Here is a 20,624-nt window from a genome sequence, read left to right as displayed (position 1 = left end):
TCTAGAAGATATCCCTGGGATACAATATCTAATGCCCAAGGATCGTGTACATCTCTTGCCCAGGCCTGAGCGAAGAGAGAGAGTCTGCCCCCTACTAGATCCAGTCCCGGATCGGGGGCTACCCCTTCATGCTGTCTTGGTGGCAGCTGCAGGCTTTTTGGCCTGTTTACCCTTGTTCCAGCCCTGGTAAGGCTTCCAGGTTGCCTTGGGCTGTGAAGCGTTACCCTCTTGCTTTGCAGCCGGAGAGGATGAAGCGGGGCCGCTCCTGAAATTACGAAAGGAACGAAAATTAGCTTTGTTCTTTGTCTTAAAGGACTTGTCCTGAAGGAGAGCATGGCCTTTTCCCCCGGTGATTTCTGAAATAATCTCTTTCAATTCAGGCCCGAAGAGGGTCTTTCCTTTGAAAGGGATGTTCAAAAGCTTGGATTTAGACGACACATCGGCCGACCAGGACTTTAGCCATAGCGCCCTGCGCACCAAAATGGTGAAACCTGAATTTTTTGCCGCAAACTTAGCTATTTGGAAAGCGGCGTTAGTGATAAAAGAATTAGCTAGCTTTAGAGCCTTAATTCTATCCATAATTTGCTCATAAGAGGTCTCCGTCTGGAGTGAGTCTTCCAGCACCTCAAACCAGAAAGCAGCTGCAGTAGTTACAGGAATAATGCAGGCAATAGGTTGGAGAAGAAAACCTTGTTGAACAAAAATTTTCTTAAGTAAACCCTCTAACTTCTTATCCATAGGGTCTTTAAAAGCACAACTGTCTTCAATTGGTATGGTTGTGCGTTTAGCAAGTGAAGAAACAGCCCCCTCCACCTTAGGGACCGTCTGCCATGAGTCCCGCACGGGGTCAGATATGGGGAACATTTTCTTAAAAACAGGAGGGGGAACAAAGGGAACACCTGGTTTATCCCACTCCCTAGTAACGATATCCGCAATCCTCTTAGGGACCGGAAACGCATCAGTGTAAACAGGGACCTCTAGGTACTTGTCCATTTTACATAATTTCTCTGGGATCACCAAAGGGTCGCAGTCATCCAGAGTAGCTAATACCTCCCTGAACAAAACGTGGAGGTGTTATAGTTTAAATTTAAAAGCCAATGTATCTGAATCTGTCTGAGGAGGAACCCTTCCTGAATCAGAGACTTCTCCCTCAGACATCAAATCCCTCGCTCCCACTTCAGAGCGTTGTGAGGGTATATCGGATACGGTTACCAAAGCGTCAGAATGCTCATAATCTGTTCTTAAAACGGAGCTATCATGCTTTGCAGGTAACACGGGCAGTTTAGATAAGAAGGCTGTGAGAGAATTATCCATGACTGCCGCTAAGTCTTGTAATGTAAAAGGGTTAGACGCACTAAAGGTACTAGGCATCGCTTGAGCAGGCGTAACTGGTTGTGACACTTGGGGAGAGGTAGACGGGCTACCCTCGTTACCTTCAGTCTGAAAATCATCTTGGGCCACATTCTTAAGTGCAACAAGATGATCTTTAAAGTGTATAGACATATCAGTACAAGTGGGACACATTCTGAGAGGGGGTTCCCCCATGGCTTCTAAACACATTGAACAAGGATTTTCCTTGGTTTCAGACATGTTTAACAGACTAGTAGTATACACAAACAGGCTTGGAAATCACTTTAATCAAATAAAAAACACAATTTGAAAAAAACGTTACTGTGCCTTTAAGAGATAAAAAGAGCACACAATTTTGCAAAACAGTGAAAAATGCAGCAATCCTTTTGACATTTTCACAGTATGTACCTAAAGTAAGATTGCACCACTAGTATCAAAACGATTAACCCCTTAATGCCCAAACCGGAGCAGCCTAAAGCCAACACCCGGTTAAAATTACTACAGCACCTTGCCACAGCCTTGCTGTGGCCCTACCTGCCCTTAGGAATCAGATTTGGGGGAATATAGCTCCTTTTAGGCCCTCAAACAGCAGCAGGACCCTCCATATGAAGCAGCATGAACTTCTATGCAATTCTAACTGCGCATCTGAGGCGCGAAATTAGGCTCCTCCCACTCTATTCCGGAGCTGTGAGGCCTAAGAAATCACTCCTAAGTGAATAAAAATTAGCCATGTGGGTAATAACCCCAGAAAGAACCCAAAAGGACTTTCAAAGTGTCTTACAAACGATATTTTCCTTAGATAAACAATCAATTGCCCTGAATAAGTGTCAACCAGCATAATTAGCCCTGTTATGTAAGCATTCAATTCCTTACTAAGTCTGTGAACATAGCTTACCCTCCCCTCATGGGGATATTGTCAGTCTCTTCTAGCATTATCTCAGTCTTGTCTAGAAATAAATGACTGAACATACCTTATTGCAGACTACCCTGCAAACCGTTCCCCCTGAAGTTTTCTGGTACTCCTCAGTCCTGTGTGGGAACAGCAGTGGATTTTAGTTACAACATGCTAAAATCATTTTCCTCTCAGCAGAAATCTTCATCACTTTTCTGCTAGAGAGTAAATAGTACAAACCGGTACCATTTAAAATAACAAACTTTTGATTGAAGATAATAAAAACTACAATTCTAACACCACATTCACTTTACCCTCCCGAGAGAGACCCTAGTGCTTAGAGCCGGCAAAGAGAATGACTGGGAGGGTGGAGCTGGAGGGGGGAGCTATATGGACAGCTCTGCTGTGTGCTCTCTTTGCCACTTCCTGTAGGGAAGGAGAATATCACACAAGTAAAAGATGAATCCGTGGACTGGATACACCTTACAAGAGAAAGAGCTGATTTCTTTGTGACAATGCCCCGCCAAAAGCCCTTTTAAGGGCTGGTAAAAGAGCTGATTACTTTGGGGCAAAGTCCCGCAAAAAGCCCTTTTAAGGGCTGTCAATAGAGCTGTTTACTTTGGGGTAATGCCACGCATAAAGCCCTTTTCAGGGCTATTTGTAGGGTTAGACTTAGGTTTAGTGGTAGGGATAGTTTAGTATTTTAGGGATTAATTAATTTAATATAGGTGGCGGCGGTGTAGGGGGATTAGATTAGGGGTTAATTAATTTAATATAGGTGGCGGCGGTGTAGGGGGATTAAATTAGGGGTTAATAATTTAATATAGCTGGCGGCGGGGTAGGGGGATTAGATTAGGGGTTAATAATTTTAATATAGCTGGCGGCGGGGTAGGAGCTCACATTAGGGGGTAGGTAATATAGCTGGCGGCGGTATAGGGGCTCACATTAGGGGATAGTTAATGTAGCTGGTGGCGGTATAGGGGCTCACATTAGGGGGTAGTTAATGTAGCAGGCGGCGGGGTAGGAGCTCACATTAGGGGGTAGTTAATGTAGGTGGCGGGGTAGGAACTCACATTAGGGGGTAGTTAATGTAGGTGGCGGTGGGGTCCGGGAGCGGCGGTTTAGGGGTTAATAACTTTACTAGGTGGCGGCGGGGTCCGGGAGCGGCGGTTTAGGGGTTAATGCATTTATTATTAGGAGAGTGAGGGGGGATAGCGGATAGAGGGGTATACGTGTCGGGCTATGTTTGGGAGGCGTGTTAGACAGTACGGGTGATTTCATAACTTAGTCAGGTTTTGTAGGCGCCGGCAGTTTCTAAAGTGCCGTAAGTCACTGGCGACTCCAGAAATTTGTACTTACGCAGAATTCTGGACATCGCTGGTTTATCAGACTTACGGCACTTTAGCATCTGACGGCGCCGTATATGGGATAGCTCGAGTTGCGAGCTGAAACTATGGGCGGCGGGGGTTCCCTCGCTTGCGCCGCAAACTACGATCTATACCGGATTGCGCCCCCAGTGTCCCTTAGCGAATGGTGTACATTCGTCTTGTACAGAACCAGAAATAACAGTATGTGCAAAAAAATGAACACTATCGGAAAGAATGAGAAAAAAAAGGGGGAATAGACAGAGTAATTTGGTACTTATAAATAAAGTGTTTTTGTTGTTATACTTGTCTATTGTCTATTCATTTATAGGATTTAGGTAATTGTCGAATAGGTAGTCTACTTCTGAAAACAGAATTTATGCTTACCTGATAAATTACTTTCTCCAACGGTGTGTCCGGTCCACGGCGTCATCCTTACTTGTGGGAATATTCTCTTCCCCAACAGGAAATGGCAAAAAGGAAAGCAAAAGCTGTCCATATAGTCCCTCCTCGGGCTCCGCCCCCCAGTCATTCGACCGACGGTTAGGAGAAAAAAAGGAGAAACTATAGGGTGCCGTGGTGACTGTAGTGTATAGAGAAAGAAATTTTTCAAACCTGATTAAAAAACCAGGGCGGGCGGTGGACCGGACACACCGATGGAGAAAGTAATTTATCAGGTAAGCATAAATTCTGTTTTCTCCAACATTGGTGTGTCCGGTCCACGGCGTCATCCTTACTTGTGGGAACCAATACCAAAGCTTTAGGACACGGATGAAGGGAGGGAGCAAATCAGGTTACCTAAACAGAAGGCACCACGGCTTGCAAAACCTTTCTCCCAAAAACAGCCTCCGAAGAAGCAAAAGTATCAAATTTGTAAAATTTGGCAAAAGTGTGCAGAGAAGACCAAGTCGCTGCCTTACATATCTGATCAACAGAAGCCTCGTTCTTGAAGGCCCACGTGGAAGCCACAGCCCTAGTGGAGTGAGCTGTGACTCGTTCAGGAGGCTGCCGTCCGGCAGTCTCATAAGCCAATCGGATAATGCTTTTCAGCCAGAAAGAAAGAGAGGTAGCAGTAGCTTTTTGTCCTCTCCTCTTACCAGAGTAAACGACAAACAAAGATGAGGTTTGTCTAAAATCCTTTGTTGCTTCTAAATAGAACTTTAAAGCACGAACTACATCTAAATTGTGTAACAAGCGTTCCTTCTTAGAAACTGGTTTTGGGCACAGAGAAGGAACAACTATCTCCTGGTTAATATTCTTGTTGGAAACAACTTTTGGAAGAAAACCAGGCTTCGTACGTAAAACGACCTTATCTGAATGGAACACCAGATAGGGTGGATCACACTGCAAAGCAGAAACTCTTCAAGCAGAAGAAATAGCAACCAAAAACAGAACTTTCCAAGATAGTAACTTGATATCTATGGAATGTAAAGGTTCAAACGGAACCCCTTGAAGAACAGAAAAAACTAAATTTAGACTCCAAGGAGGAGTCATGGGTCTGTAAACAGGCTTGATTCTGACCAAAGCCTGTACAAAAGCTTGTACATCTGGCACAACTGCCAGTCGTTTGTGTAACAAAACAGATAAAGCAGAAATCTGTCCTTTTAGAGAACTCGCTGACAACCCTTTATCCAAACCCTCTTGGAGAAAGGAGAGAATCTTAGGAATTTTAATCTTACTCCAGGAGAATCCCTTGGATTCACACCAACAGATATATTTTTTCCATATTTTATGGTAAATCTTTCTAGTCACAGGTTTTCTGGCTTGTACCAGAGTATCTATCACTGAATTTGAAAACCCCCGCTTAGATAAAATCAAGCGTTCAATTTCCAAGCAGTCAGCTGCAGAGAAACTAGATTTGGATGTTCGAATGGACCTTGTACTAGAAGATCCTGTCTCAAAGGAAGCTTCCATGGTGGAGCCGATGACATATTCACCAGGTCTGCATACCAAGTCCTGCGTGGCCACGCAGGAGCTATCAGAATCACCGAGGCCTTCTCCTGTTTGATCCTGGCTACAAGCTTGGGAAGGAGAGGGAACGGTGGAAACACATAAGCTAGGTTGAACGACCAAGGCGCCACTAATGCATCCACTAGAGTCGCCTTGGGATCCCTGGATCTGGACCCGTAGCAAGGAACCTTGAAGTTCTGACAAGACGCCATCAGATCCATGTCTGGAATGCCCCATAATTGGGTTAACTGGGCAAAGACCTCCGGGTGGAGTTCCCACTCCCCCGGATGGAAAGTCTGACGACTCAGATAATCCGCCTCCCAGTTGTCTACTCCTGGGATGTGAATTGCAGATAGATGGCAGGAGTGATCCTCCACCCATTTGATGATCCTGGATACCTCTCTCATCGCCAAGGAACTCTTTGTTCCTCCCTGATGGTTGATGTAAGCTACAGTCGTCATGTTGTCTGACTGAAATCTTATGAATCCGGCCTTCGCTAGTTGAGGCCAAGCCCGGAGAGCATTGAATATCGCTCTCAGTTCCAGGATGTTTATCGGGAGAAGAGACTCTTCCCGAGACCATAGACCCTGAGCTTTCAGGGAATCCCAGACCGCGCCCCAGCCTAACAGACTGGCGTCGGTCGTGACAATAACCCACTCTTGTCTGCGGAAACTCATTCCCTGAGACAGGTGATCCTGAGTCAACCAGTAACGGAGTGAGTCTCTGGTTACCTGGTCTACTTGAATCTGTGGAGACAAGTCTGCATAGTCCCCATTCCACTGATTGAGCATGCACAGTTGTAATGGTCTTAGATGAATTTGAGCAAAAGGAACTATGTCCATTGCTGCAACCATCAATCCTACTACTTCCATGCACTGAGCTATGGAAGGCTGCAGAATAGAGTGAAGAACTTGGCAAGCGTTTAGAAGCTTTGACTTTCAGACTTCTGTCAGGAAGATCTTCATTTCTGAAGAATCTATTATTGTTCCCAAAAAGGGAACTCTTGTTGACGGGGACAGGGAACTCTTTTCTACGTTCACCTTCCACCCGTGAGATCTGAGAAAGGCTAGAACAATGTCTGTATGAGCCTTTGCCTTGGAAAGAGACAACGCTTGAATTAGAATGTCATCTAGATAAGGTGCCACTGCAATGCCCCTCGGTCTTAGAACCGCCAGAAGGGACCCTAGCACCTTTGTGAAAATTCTGGGAGCAGTGGCTAAACCAAACGGAAGAGCCACGAACTGGTAATGTTTGTCCAGAAAGGCGAACCTTAGGAACTGATGATGATCTTTGTGGATAGGAATATGTAGGTACGCATCCTTTAAATCCACGGTAGTCATATATTGACCCTCCTGGATTGTAGGTAAAATTGTTTGAATGGTTTCCATTTTGAACAATGGAATCTTTAAATCCAGAATTGGTCTGAAAGTTCCCTCTTTTTTGGGAACTACAAACAGGTTTGAGTAAAACCCCTGACCTTGTTCCACTGTTGGAACTGGGTGTATCACTCCCATCTTTAACAGGTCTTCTACACAATGTAAGAATGCCTGTCTCTTTATTTGGTCTGAAGATAAGCGAGACATGTGGAACCTTCCCCTTGGAGGAAGTTCCTTGAATTCTAGAAGATAACCCTGAGAGACTATTTCTAGTGCCCAGGGATCCGGAACATCTCTTTCCCAGGCCTGAGCAAAGAGAGAGAGTCTGCCCCTACTAGATCCGGTCCCGGATCGGGGGCTACCCCTTCATGCTGTCTTGGTAGCAGCAGCAGGCTTCTTGGCCTGTTTACCCTTGTTCCAGCCTTGCATTGGTTTCCAAGCTGGCTTAGCCTGGGAAGCGTTACCCTCTTGTCTAGAGGCTGCAGAGTTAGAAGCCGGTCCGTTCCTGAAATTACGAAAGGAACGAAAATTGGACTTATTCTTAGCCTTGAAAGGCCTATCCTGTGGGAGGGCATGGCCCTTCCCCCCAGTGATGTCTGAAATAATTTCTTTCAATTCTGGCCCAAAAACGGTCTTACCTTTGAAAGGGATATTAAGTAATTTTGTCTTGGAAGATACATCCGCCGACCAAGACTTTAGCCAGAGCGCTCTGCGCGCCACAATTGCAAACCCTGAATTTTTCGCCGCTAATCTCGCTAATTGCAAAGCGGCATCTAAAATAAAGGAATTAGCTAACTTAAGTGCGTGAATTCTGTCCATGACTTCCTCATATGGAGTCTCCTTATTGAGCGACTTTTCTAGTTCATCGAACCAGAAACACGCCGCCGTAGTGACAGGAATAATGCACGAAATAGGTTGGAGGAGGTATCCTTGCTGAACAAAAATCTTTTTAAGCAAACCCTCCAATTTTTTATCCATAGGATCTTTGAAAGCACAATTGTCCTCAATGGGAATAGTCGTGCGTTTGGCTAGCGTAGAAACTGCCCCCTCAACCTTAGGGACTGTTTGCCATGTGTCCTTCCTTGGGTCGACCATGGGGAACAATTTCTTAAATATAGGAGGTGGGACAAAAGGTATGCCTGGTTTCTCCCATTCCTTAGTCACTATGTCCGCCACCCTTTTAGGTATCGGAAAGGCATCAGGGTGCACCGGAACCTCTAGGAATTTGTCCATCTTGCACAATTTTTCTGGAATGACCAAAGAGTCACAATCATCCAGCGTAGTTAGTACCTCCTTAAGTAATGCACGGAGATGCTCTAACTTAAATTTAAACGTCACAACATCAGGTTCTGCCTGTTGAGAAATTCTTCCTGAATCAGAAAGTTCTCCCTCCGACAAACCCTCCCTCACTGCCACTTCTGACTGGTGTGAGGGTATGACAGATAAATTATCGTCAGCGCCTTCTTGCTCCACTGTATTTAAAACTGAGCAATCACGCTTTCTTTGAAATGCTGGCATTTTGGATAAAATATTAGCTATGGAGTTATCCATTACTGCCGTTAATTGTTGCATAGTAACAAGCATTGGCGCGCTAGATGTACTAGGGGTCGCCTGCGCGGGCATAACTGGTATTGACACAGAAGGAGAGGATGAAGAACTATCCCCACTACCTTCATTTGAGGAATCATCTTAGGCAACCTTACTAAATGTGACAGTACTGTCCTTACTTTGTCTGGACGCCATGGCACAATTATCACATACATTTGAAGGGGGGACCACCTTGGCCTCCATACATACAGAACATGATCTATCTGAAGGTACAGACATGTTAGACAGGCTTAAACAGGCTAATAATGCAAAAAAAAAGTTTTTAAACAAAACCGTTACTGTCTCTTTAAATGTTAAACAGAGCACACTTTATTTCTGAATGTGTGAAAAACTATGAAGGAAATATCCAATCTTTACCAAATTTTCACCACAGTGTGCTTTTAAAGTATTGCACCCCAATTTTCAAGCTTTTAACCCCTTAAATGAGGAAACCGGAGCCGTTTAATCAATTAGCAATTTTAACCCCACTACAGTCCCAGCAACAGCGTTTGCTGCGACTTCACCTGTCCTAGGGGGTTATACGATACCAAATCAAGCCTTCCAGGAACGTTTTCAATGATCACCAGACCCTCTCACATGCAGCTGCATGCACTGCATCCAAAAGAAACTGCGCAATTATGGCGCGAAAATGAGGCTCTGCCTACTATAGTGAAAGTCCCTTCCTGACTGGGAAGGTGTCTAAACAACTGCCTGGCGCCTAAAAACGTTTTCCCAACACTAAAAAGTTTGGAAATCACTTCAAACTTCATAAAAAACTTAAAAATAAAGCAATCGATTTAGCCCACAAGAGTGTCAACCAGTGTATAGCCCATAATAAGCCTTCATTCTGTTAAGAGTCTAAGAAAATGGCTTACCGATCCCCAAGAGGGAAAATGACAGTCTTCTAGCATTACACAGTCTTGTTAGAAAATGGACTAGTCATACCTTGAGCAGAAAAGTCTGCAAACTGTTCCCCCCAACTGAAGTTCTCTGGGCTCAACAGTCCTGCGTGGGAACAGCAATTGATTTTAGTTACTGCTGCTAAAATCATACTCCTCTTTTAAACAGAACTCTTCATCCCTTTCTGTTTTAGAGTAAATAGTACAAACCGGCACTATTTTAAAATAACAAACTCTTGATAGAAGAATAAAAAACTACAACTAAACACCACATACTCTTCACCATCTCCGTGGAGATGCTACTTGTTCAGAGCGGCAAAGAGAATGACTGGGGGGCGGAGCCCGAGGAGGGGCTATATAGACAGCTTTTGCTGTGCTCTTTGCCATTTCCTGTTGGGGAAGAGAATATTCCCACAAGTAAGGATGACGCCGTGGACCGGACACACCAATGTTGGAGAAAGCTAGTTTATTTAGGTCAGGAGCAGTGGGTTAGTAGTGTTCCCTTTTAAGATCCAGTAGAACCAAATTTTGTGTACTGAATCTCTATTGTCCATTACCCAAGCTGCTGATTCATACATAGTATAGGTTAGATTAATCTTGTTGATGATTTCTGGCCATGTGGTCGTCCCTGTTTTCCAGTATGTAGCTATGCAGGCCCTAGTTATAGTACATAATATCCTAATGAAGGTATTAATAGGTTTGTTATAGTGACTAATACGCTCATGTAGTAGTGCATGAGTGATGGTGAGTTTGATGTTGTTGTCTAATAGTGAACTAAGCAGCCTGGATAAGGTATCCCATAGTTCTCTAACTTTAACCCACCTCATTATATCCCCTGTAGCATTGTCTGTTACCTGTAGGAGTCATGTGGCACGGCTTGAGTGGGGTAAGGTACCATCGGAATGCAGTTTTTATGGTATTTTCTCTGAGATCCGCACTCAGAAGACCTTTATCAATTAGACTGAATGTTGTAGCCCATTCTAGTCTATATAAAGTTCTAAAGTAGTGTCCGTATCATTTTCCCTATTTTTTATAATATGGGTTTTAGTGTTAATATGTGCAGATTGAATAGCAAGATATATTCTGGAAATAGTGTGTTTTTGTATTTTATATTACTTTAAATTTGAGATTGAATCCTTTATCTTTTTATATTTTAATAAATTTAGATCTAGCAGTGATTTTACAAATTCTGATTATGTTTTGAAAGTTCCTGTGTCACTTTAACAAATTAGGATCTTACTCTGTATATTTCTGTGTATTTTTTACAAATTGCATTGCACTTTGTATTTTCTTAATTGTAAACTAAAACTGACATTTTCAAAAAGTAGGAGGGACAATGGAGTTCCCTGGGCTGAACAGGAGAGTTCCCAGAGTATGTCTGAAGCTCTCGCACAAGGCTGGTGAAACTTTTTAAGCATTTTAAACAAGCTGTACTCACTGTATTATCACGCCAGCTGTATTTAGGTGACGTTTGCTCAAGCTTAACAATACACTTATTTGAAAGGGACAGTCTACACCAGAATTTTTATAGTTTAGAAGAGAGATAATTCCTTTATTACCCATTCCCAAGTTTTGCATAACCAACACAGTTATAAAAATTTACTTTTTACCTCTGTGATTATCTTGTATCTAAGCCTCTGCAAACTGCCCCCTTATTTCAGTTCTTTGGACAGACATCCATTTTAGCCAATCAGAGCTGGCTCACTGGAACTCAACATGAGTGAGCACAGTGTTATCTATATGACACACATGAACTAAAACCCTCTAGTGGTGAAAAACTGTCAAAATGCTCTGAGAGAAGAGGCAGCCTTCAAGGGCTTAGAAATTAGCATATGAACATCCCAGGTTTAGCTTTCAAATAAGAATACCAAAAGAACAAAGCAAAATTGCTGATAAAAGTAAATTGGAAAATTGTTTAAAATGACATTCTCTATCTGAATCATGAAAGTTTATTATGGACTAGTCTGTCCCTTTAACTAACAGAAACATAATATATACTAAAATATAGACAAAGGCAAGTTAAATTGTAATGAACACATTTCAGTTTAATTTCTAATCAAAGCAAACTGAGCATTTATATCAGCCACAGGTGTTCTCCAGGGACCTTGTCTCTCCTATGTGACATTTTGCTTCCCAGAGAGCTTCATTAGTTTCTATGGAAGGCATATCTCATATCTCTCTGGGATTTACAGAATTTTCTAAGTAAAGGGGAAGAACCTAGGAGTTCAGTTCCTGTGAAGTCAACACTAAAATCTCTCACCAAACTAGATAATGTTATTTGGTCCATATAAAGTAATGAAGCTCTCTGGGAAAAGGAAGCAGACAGTTTTTCAATTTAAATAAAAGAAATCCAAACTGCAATGTAATTTGTAAAAGATGCACATAAATATAAAGGGCCCATTTAACAAAGTCCAGACAGACAATGTTTGCAGTGCTGGGGGATCATATCTGTCATATCCCGTACCACTAACAAAATGTCTCGAAAAAAAAGAAAGAAGCAGTCCAGCCACAACTTCCAGAATCATGTTGTATTTCATACTTACCTTTTCATGATTATAAGTTACAGCAATTTAATCTTTGTAAACTGTATTTCTCTTGGCAATCACATTGCTGTGAAAGTGATTTAAAGGGACATAATACTAATATGCTAAATCACTTTAACGTGATTCAGTATAACTGTAAAAAGCGGACATTAAATATCACTTGAACATCTCTATCTAAAAAGGGAAGATATTTTAACTCAAAATCTCTTCAGCTCACCAGAGTAAGTGTTCTGTGAACAGATATACTTCAGCTACTGTCCAGCTTCAAGTTGGGAAATTTTGTTAGCCTCTTTGTTAAAGCTTTTGAATCATAAAGCTTACTTGGAGGTGGGCGAGTCTCCTCCTAAATGGATTACTGCCCATTCTACCAGTTCAGTTGCTACTTCATGGGCTTTTAAGAATGAAGCCTCTTTTGATCAAATTTGCAAGGCAACAACTTGGTCTTCCTTACATACTGTTCTCTAAATTCTACCATTTTATGTTTTTGCTTCTTCTGAAGCAGCTTTTGGTAGGAAAGTCCTTTAGGCAGCATACAATTTTAAACAACTTTCCAATTTAATTCTATTATCAAATTTTCTTCATTCTCTTGTTATCCATTGCTGAAGGGACAGCATTGCACTACTGACAGGAAGCTGAAAATATCTATTTAGCCAATCACAAGAGACAAATGTGTGCAGGCACCAATTAGCAGTAGCTCTCACTAGTGTATGATAAGTATGCATTCATTTTTAACAAGGGATACAAGAGAACGAAGCACATTTGAAAATAGAAGTGAATTTAAAAGTGTCTTAAAATGACATGCTCTATCTGAATCATGCAAGTTTATTTTTGACTTTCCTATCCCTTTAATATCTATGGAATGCATTGGGGGGTAGTTATCAAGCCGTCTACTTTTCTGGCTTCGCCGGCCCAATACGCCCGCCTAAGCTCGCCTATCTTCGCCGCCGCGGACCTGAAAAAATACGCCTAAGTTATCAAAAAAAGCTGTCAAAAAGCCGCGGGGCGATGAGCAGCGGACTGTGAGAGTTATCACTCATCCGATCTCGCTGCCCTTCGGCTTTTTCCCAGCTTTATTGCTAGCCTGTCACAAAGCACTCACACTAAACTGCACTGTTCTACCCCCTATACCGGCGCCCCCGGAGCCCCCCGCAACTCAATAAAGTTACTAACCCCTAAACCGCCGCTACTAGACCCTGACGCAACTCTGATAAATGTATTAACCCCTAAACCGCCGCTCCTAGACCCTGCCGCAACTCTTATAAATGTATTAACCCCTAAACCGCCGCTCCCGGACACCGCTGCCACCTACAGTATACCTAGTAACCCCTATCCTGCCCCCCCTACACCGTCGCCCTCTATTATAAAGTTATTAACCCCTATCCTGCTGATCCCGCACCTCTCCGCAACTAAATAAATAGTTTAACCCCTAAACCGCCGATCCATGAACCCGCCGCAACCTATATTAAACCTATTAACCCCTATCCTGCCCCCCCTACACCGTCGCCACCTATAATAAATTTATTAACCCCTAATCTGCCCCCCCTACACCGTCGCCACCTATAATAAATTTATTAACCCCTATCCTGCCCCCCACTACGCCGCCGCCGCCACTGTAATAAAATTATTAACCCCTAAACCTAAGTCTAACCCTAACCCTAACGCCCCCCTAACTTAAATATTAATTAAATAAATCTAAATAAATTAACTCTTATTAACTAAATGAATCCTATTTAAAACTAAATACTTACCTTTAAAATAAACCCTAATATAGCTACAATATAAATAATAATTATATTCTAGCTATCTTAGGATTTATAATTATTTTACAGGTAACTTTCAATTTATTTTAACCAAGTACAATAACTATTAAATAGTTATTAACTATTTAATAGCTTACCTAGCTAAAATAAAGAGAAATGTACCTGTGAAATAAATCCTAACCTAAGTTACAATTACACCTAACACTACACTATACTTTAATAAATTATTCCTATTTAAAAATAAATACTTACCTGTAAAATAAACCCTAAGATAGCTACAATATAATTAATAATTATATTATAGCTATCTTAGGATTTATATTTATTTTACAGGTAACTTTGTATTTATTTTAGCTAGTTAGAATAGTTATTAAATAGTTATTAACTATTTAATAACTACCTAGCTAAAAGAAATACAAAATTACCTGTAAAATAAATCCTAACCTAAGTTACAATTAAACCTAATACTACACTATCATTAAATTAACTAAATAAACTACCTACAAATAACTACAATTAAATACAATTACATAAACTAACTAAAGTACAAAAAATAAAAAAAGCTAAGTTACAAAAAATAAAAAAATAAGTAACAAACATGTTAAAAATATTACAACAATTTTAAGCTACTTACACCTAATCTAAGCCCCCTAATAAAATAACAAACCCCCCCAAAATAAAAAAATCCCTACCCTATTCTAAATTAAATAAATTTCAAAGCTCTTTTACCTTACCAGCCCTTAAAAGGGCCATTTGTGGGGGCATGCCCCAAAAAGTTCAGCTCTTTTGCCTGTAAAAGAAAAATACAACCCCCCCCAACATTAAAACCCACCACCCACATACCCCTAATCTAACCCAAACCCCCCTTACAAAAACCTAACACTAATCCCCTGAAGATCATCCTACCTTGAGTCGTCTTCACTCAGCCGAGCCACCGATGGAACTGAAGAGGACATCCGGAGCGGAAGAAGTTAATCCTCCAAGCGGCGCTGAAGAAATCTTCCATCCGATGAAGTCATCATCCAGGCGGCGCTGAAGAAGTCTTCGATCCGGCCGATGTCATCTTCAAAGAGGCGCTGAAGAGGTCTTCGAAGTCATCTTCCAAGCCGGGTCTTGAATCTTCCTTCCGCCGACGCGGAACCACCTTCTTCACCGATGGACTACGACGAATGACGGCTCCTTTAAGGGACGTCATCCAAGATGGCGTCCCCTCAATTCCGATTGGCTGATAGGATTCTATCAGCCAATCGGAATTAAGGTAGGAAAATCTGATTGGCTGATGGAATCAGCCAATCAGATTCAAGTTCAATCCGATTGGCTGATCCAATCAGCCAATCAGATTGAGCTCGCATTCTATTGGCTGATCGGAACAGCCAATAGAATGCGAGCTCAATCTGATTGGCTGATTCCATCAGCCAATCAGATATTTCCTACCTTAATTCCGATTGGCTGATAGAATCCTATCACCCAATCGGAATTGAGGGGACGCCATCTTGGATGACGTCCCTTAAAGGAGCCGTCATTCGTCGTAGTCCGTCGGTGAAGAAGGTGGTTCCGCGTCGGCGGAAGGAAGATTTAAGACCCGGCTTGGAAGATGACTTCGCCCGGATAGAAGACCTCTTCAGCGCCTCTTTGAAGATGACATCGGCCGGATCGAAGACTTCTTCAGCGCCGCCTGGATGATGACTTCATCGGATGGAAGATTTCTTCAGCGCCGCTTGGAGGATTAACTTCTTCCGCTCCGGATGTCCTCTTCAGTTCCATCGGTGGCTCGGCTGAGTGAAGACGACTCAAGGTAGGATGATCTTCAGGGGATTAGTGTTAGGTTTTTGTAAGGGGGGTTTGGGTTAGATTAGGGGTATGTGGGTGGTGGGTTTTAATGTTGGGGGGGGGTTGTATTTTTCTTTTACAGGCAAAAGAGCTGAACTTTTTGGGGCATGCCCCCACAAATGGCCCTTTTAAGGGCTGGTAAGGTAAAAGAGCTTTGAAATTTATTTAATTTAGAATAGGGTAGGGATTTTTTTTATTTTGGGGGGGTTTGTTATTTTATTAGGGGGCTTAGATTAGGTGTAAGTAGCTTAAAATTGTTGTAATATTTTTAACATGTTTGTAACTTATTTTTTTATTTTTTGTAACAGCTTTTTTTATTTTTTGTACTTTAGTTAGTTTATGTAATTGTATTTAATTGTAGTTATTTGTAGGTAGTTTATTTAATTAATTTAATGATAGTGTAGTATTAGGTTTAATTGTAATTTAGGTTAGGATTTATTTTACAGGTAATTTTGTATTTCTTTTAGCTAGGTAGTTATTAAATAGTTAATAACTATTTAATAACTATTCTAACTAGCTAAAATAAATACAAAGTTACCTGTAAAATAAATATAAATCCTAAGATAGCTATAATATAATTATTAATTATATTGTAGCTATCTTAGGGTTTATTTTACAGGTAAGTATTTATTTTTAAATAGGAATAATTTATTAAAGTATAGTGTAGTGTTAGGTGTAATTGTAACTTAGGTTAGGATTTATTTCACAGGTACATTTCTCTTTATTTTAGCTAGGTAAGCTATTAAATAGTTAATAACTATTTAATAGTTATTGTACATGGTTAAAATAAATTGAAAGTTACCTGTAAAATAAATATAAATCCTAAGATAGCTAGAATATAATTATTATTTATATTGTAGCTATATTAGGGTTTATTTTAAAGGTAAGTATTTAGTTTTAAATAGGATTCATTTAGTTAATAAGAGTTAATTTATTTAGATTTATTTAATTAATATTTAAGTTAGGGGGCGTTAGGGTTAGGGTTAGACTTAGGTTTAGGGGTTAATAATTTTATTACAGTGGCGGCGGCGTAGTGGGGGGCAGGATAGGGGTTAATAAATTTATTATAGGTGGCGACGGTGTAGGGGGGGCAGATTAGGGGTTAATAAATTTATTATAGGTGGCGACGGTGTAGGGGGGGCAGGATAGGGGTTAATACATTTAATATAGGTTGCGGCGGGTTCAGGGAGCGGCGGTTTAGGGGTTAATACATTTATTATAGTTGCGGTGGGCTCCGGGAGCGGCGGTTTAGGGGTTAATATGTATAGAGTAGCTTGCGGTGGGCTCCGGGAGCGGCGGTTTAGGGGGTAATAACTTTATTTAGTTGCGGCGGTGTAGGGGGGGTCAGATTAGCGGTGTTTAGACTCGGGGTACATGTTAGGGTGTTAGGTGTAGACAGCTCCCATAGGAATCAATGGGATGTCTGTCAGCAGCGAACTTGTACTTTCGCTATGGTCAGACTCCCATTGATTCCTATGGGATCCGCCGCCTCCAGGGGTGGCGGATTGAAAACCAGGTACGCTGGGCCGCAAAAGTGCCGAGCGTACCTGCTAGTTTTTTGATAACTAGCAAAAGTAGTGAGATTGTGCCTCACTTGTGTGCGGAACATCTGGAGTGACGTAAGAATCGATCTGTGTCGGACGGAGTCCGGCGGATCGATGCTTACGTCACAAAATTCTACTTTTGCCGGTCTCGAGCCTTTGATAACTAAGGCGTATCAGCCTCGCCACAAATACGCTGCGGAATTACAGCGTATTTGAGGTTGACGGCTTGATAACTAGGCCCCATTGGCTCAAACAGTGCCTGCTACAAAACTTTAAGAACAAGGTTAAGGCTCCATGGAGAAGCAACAGATTTAAACACAGGCCTGATTCTGACCAGGGCCTGACAAAAAGATTGAACATCTGGCACATCCGCCAGACGCTTATGTAAAAGAATAGATAATGCAGAAATCTGATCCTTCAGAGAACTGACTGACAACCCTTTCTCCAGACCTTCCTGGAGAAAGGAAAAAATCCTAGGAATCCTGACCCTACTCCAGGAGTAGCTTTTGGATTCACACCAATAAAGGTATTTACGCCATACATTATGGTCAATTTTACGAGTAACAGGCTTGCGAGCCTGCAGCATGGTTTCAATGACCGACTCAGAAAACCCACGCTTAGCCAGAACTAAACGTTCAATCTCCAACCAGTCAGCTTCAGAGAAACAAGATTTGGATGGAGGAATGGAACCTGAGTTAGAAGGTCCTTCCTCAGAGGCAACCTCCAAGAAAGCAGAGAAGACATCTTCACATACCAGATCCTGCGGGGCCATGCAGGGGCTATAAGAATTACTGACGCTCTCTCCTGTTTGATACGAGCAATGACTTATGGAAGGAGTGCAAACTGAGAAAACATATGCTAGACCGAACAACCAAGGAACCGCCAGAGCATCTATCAGAGCTTCCTGCGGATCTCTTGATCTTGAACCGTACCTTAGAAGCTTGGCGTTCTGACGAGACGCCATCAGATCCAATTCCAGCACCCCCTATTTGAGGGTTAACCTGGAGAACACCTCCGGATGGAGAGCCCACTCCCCGGGATGAAATGTCTGTCTGCTCAGGAAATCGGCTTCCCAGTTGTCCGCTCCTGGAATGTGGATGGCAGAGAGACAACAATTGTGAGCTTCTGCCAGTAACTCCGATTTCCTCCCTGGTGGTTGATGTAAGCCACTGAGGTGATGTTGTCCGACTGGAACCTGATAAACCGGGCTAAGGACAATTGAGGCCAAGTCATCAGAGCATTGTAAATCGCTCTCAACTCCAAGATGTTTATGGGGAGAGCAGACTCCTCCCGAATCCATAGTCCATGCACCTTTAACGAGACCCAGACTCCTCCCTAGCCTAGCAGGCTGGCGTCCATGGTCACAATCACCCAGGAAGGTCTCCAGAAGCATGTGCCCTTAGACAGATGCTCCTGAGAAAGCCACCACGGTAGAGAGTCTCTTGTCAATTGGTCTAAATCTATCCTCTGAGATAGATACGAATGGTTTCTGTTCCATTGTCTGAGCATGCATAATTGCAGAGCTCTCAAATGGAATTGAGCAAAGGGAATGATATCCAATTACCTCCATACATTGAGCCACTGATGGCCGAACAGTAGACTGTAGAGTGAGGCAATAGGAGAGAAATTTGGATTTTCTGACCTCTGTCAAAAAAATTTTCATAGATAGGGAATCTATTATGGTCCCTAAGAAAACCAGATTCCAGATTCACTTTCCATGAATGTAGAAAAGACAACAAGATCTCTGTATGAGAGTTTCCATTGACAGAGGCAAAGAGAATGACTGGGGATTATGGGAAGGGGAGTGACACTTAACAGCTTTGCCTCCTCCTGCTGGCCAGGAGTGATATTCCCACTAGTAATTGGAATGATGTAGTGGACTTTCCATATCTTAGGAAAGAAATAAACACCTAGATTACGAGTTTTGCGCTATAGAGGGTGCGAAATAAACGCAACAAAAGTTGCGTTATGTCACCCCCCATAGCGCTGCCATTACGAGTTTCTGAAAAGCCTCCTTGTGCATGCAATATGGTGGCGATAAGCTCCATACCGCACAAAAGTCAAGAGCTGAGAATACGTGCTTGTGCACGCTTTCCCCCATAGACATTAATGAGGAGAGCGTGTTAGAAAAAAACCTAACACCTGAAGTGCGGAATGGCGATCTCCGTAACGCAACCCCATTGATGTCTATGGGGAAAAAAAAGTTATGTTTAAACCTAACACACTAACATAAACCCCAAGTCTAAACACCCATAATCTGCTGCCCCAGACATAGCCGACACCGAAATAAAGTTATTAACCCCTAATTTGCCGCTCCCGACATCACTGCCACTAATAAAAGTTATAAACCCCTATTCCGCCGCTCCCCGACATCGCCGCCACTAATAAAAGTTATTAAGTCCTATTCCGCCGCTCCCCGACAACCCCGCCACTATAATAAATTTATTAACCCCTAAACCTCCGGACTGCTACATCACCGCCACTAAATAAATCTATTAACCCCTTAGCCAACAGCCCCTACATCGCAAAAAACTAAATTAAACTATTAACCACTAACCCTACATTATATTAAAATTACAATATCCATATGTTAAAATAAATAAAAACACCTGTGAAATAAAAAAAAAAACTAAGTTTAAACTAACAATAAACCTAACATAACTATTATATTAAACTATTATACTAAAATTAAAATAACTACCAATTGAAAAAACTAAATTACACATTAAAAATAACAACACTACTAAAAAAATGTAAGTCTAAAATTACAAAACATAAAAAATACTAAATTACAAAAAATAACAAACACTAAATTACGAAAAATAACAAACGAAATTGTCAAAAATAAAAACAATTACACCTAATTCCATAAAAATAAAAAGCTTCCCCCCAAAATAAAAAAAAAACCTTGCCCAAAAGAAATCAGCTCTTTTACCTGTAAAAAAATACAAAGTAAAACCCACCACCCAACCAATCCCCCAAAATAAAAAAACAGAATTTATGCTTACCTGATAAATTACTTTCTCCAACGGTGTGTCCGGTCCACGGCGTCATCCATAACTTGTGGGAATATTCTCTTCCCCAACAGGAAATGGCAAAGAGCACAGCAAAAGCTGTCCATATAGTCCCTCCCAGGCTCCGCCCACCCCAGTCATTCGACCGACGGACAGGAGAAAAAACAGGAGAAACCATAAGGTGCCGTGGTGACTGTAGTTAAAGAAAGAAATTCATCAAACCTGATTAAAAAACCAGGGCGGGCCGTGGACCGGACACACCGTTGGAGAAAGTAATTTATCAGGTAAGCATAAATTCTGTTTTCTCCAACATTGGTGTGTCCGGTCCACGGCGTCATCCATAACTTGTGGGAGCCAATACCAAAGCTTTAGGACACGGATGAAGGGAGGGAGCCAATCAGGTTACCTAAACAGAAGGCACCACGGCTTGCAAAACCTTTCTCCCAAAAATAGCCTCCGAAGAAGCAAAAGTATCAAATTTGTAGAATTTGGCAAAAGTGTGCAGGGAAGACCAA

General features: G+C 41.9%; 1 protein-coding gene across 1 annotated transcript in view; it reads right to left on the bottom strand.

The window, feature by feature from the left end:
- Window positions 1-20,624, bottom strand: part of LOC128652530 (cohesin subunit SA-2) — an 851,571-nt gene that overhangs the window by 658,190 nt on the left and 172,757 nt on the right. The gene's annotated exons all lie outside the window — the stretch shown is intronic.

The sequence above is a fragment of the Bombina bombina genome, chromosome 3 (genome assembly GCF_027579735.1).
Source record: "Bombina bombina isolate aBomBom1 chromosome 3, aBomBom1.pri, whole genome shotgun sequence".
Classification (NCBI taxonomy): Eukaryota; Metazoa; Chordata; class Amphibia; order Anura; family Bombinatoridae; genus Bombina; species Bombina bombina.
This window is presented reverse-complemented; position numbering and strand designations above follow the sequence as displayed.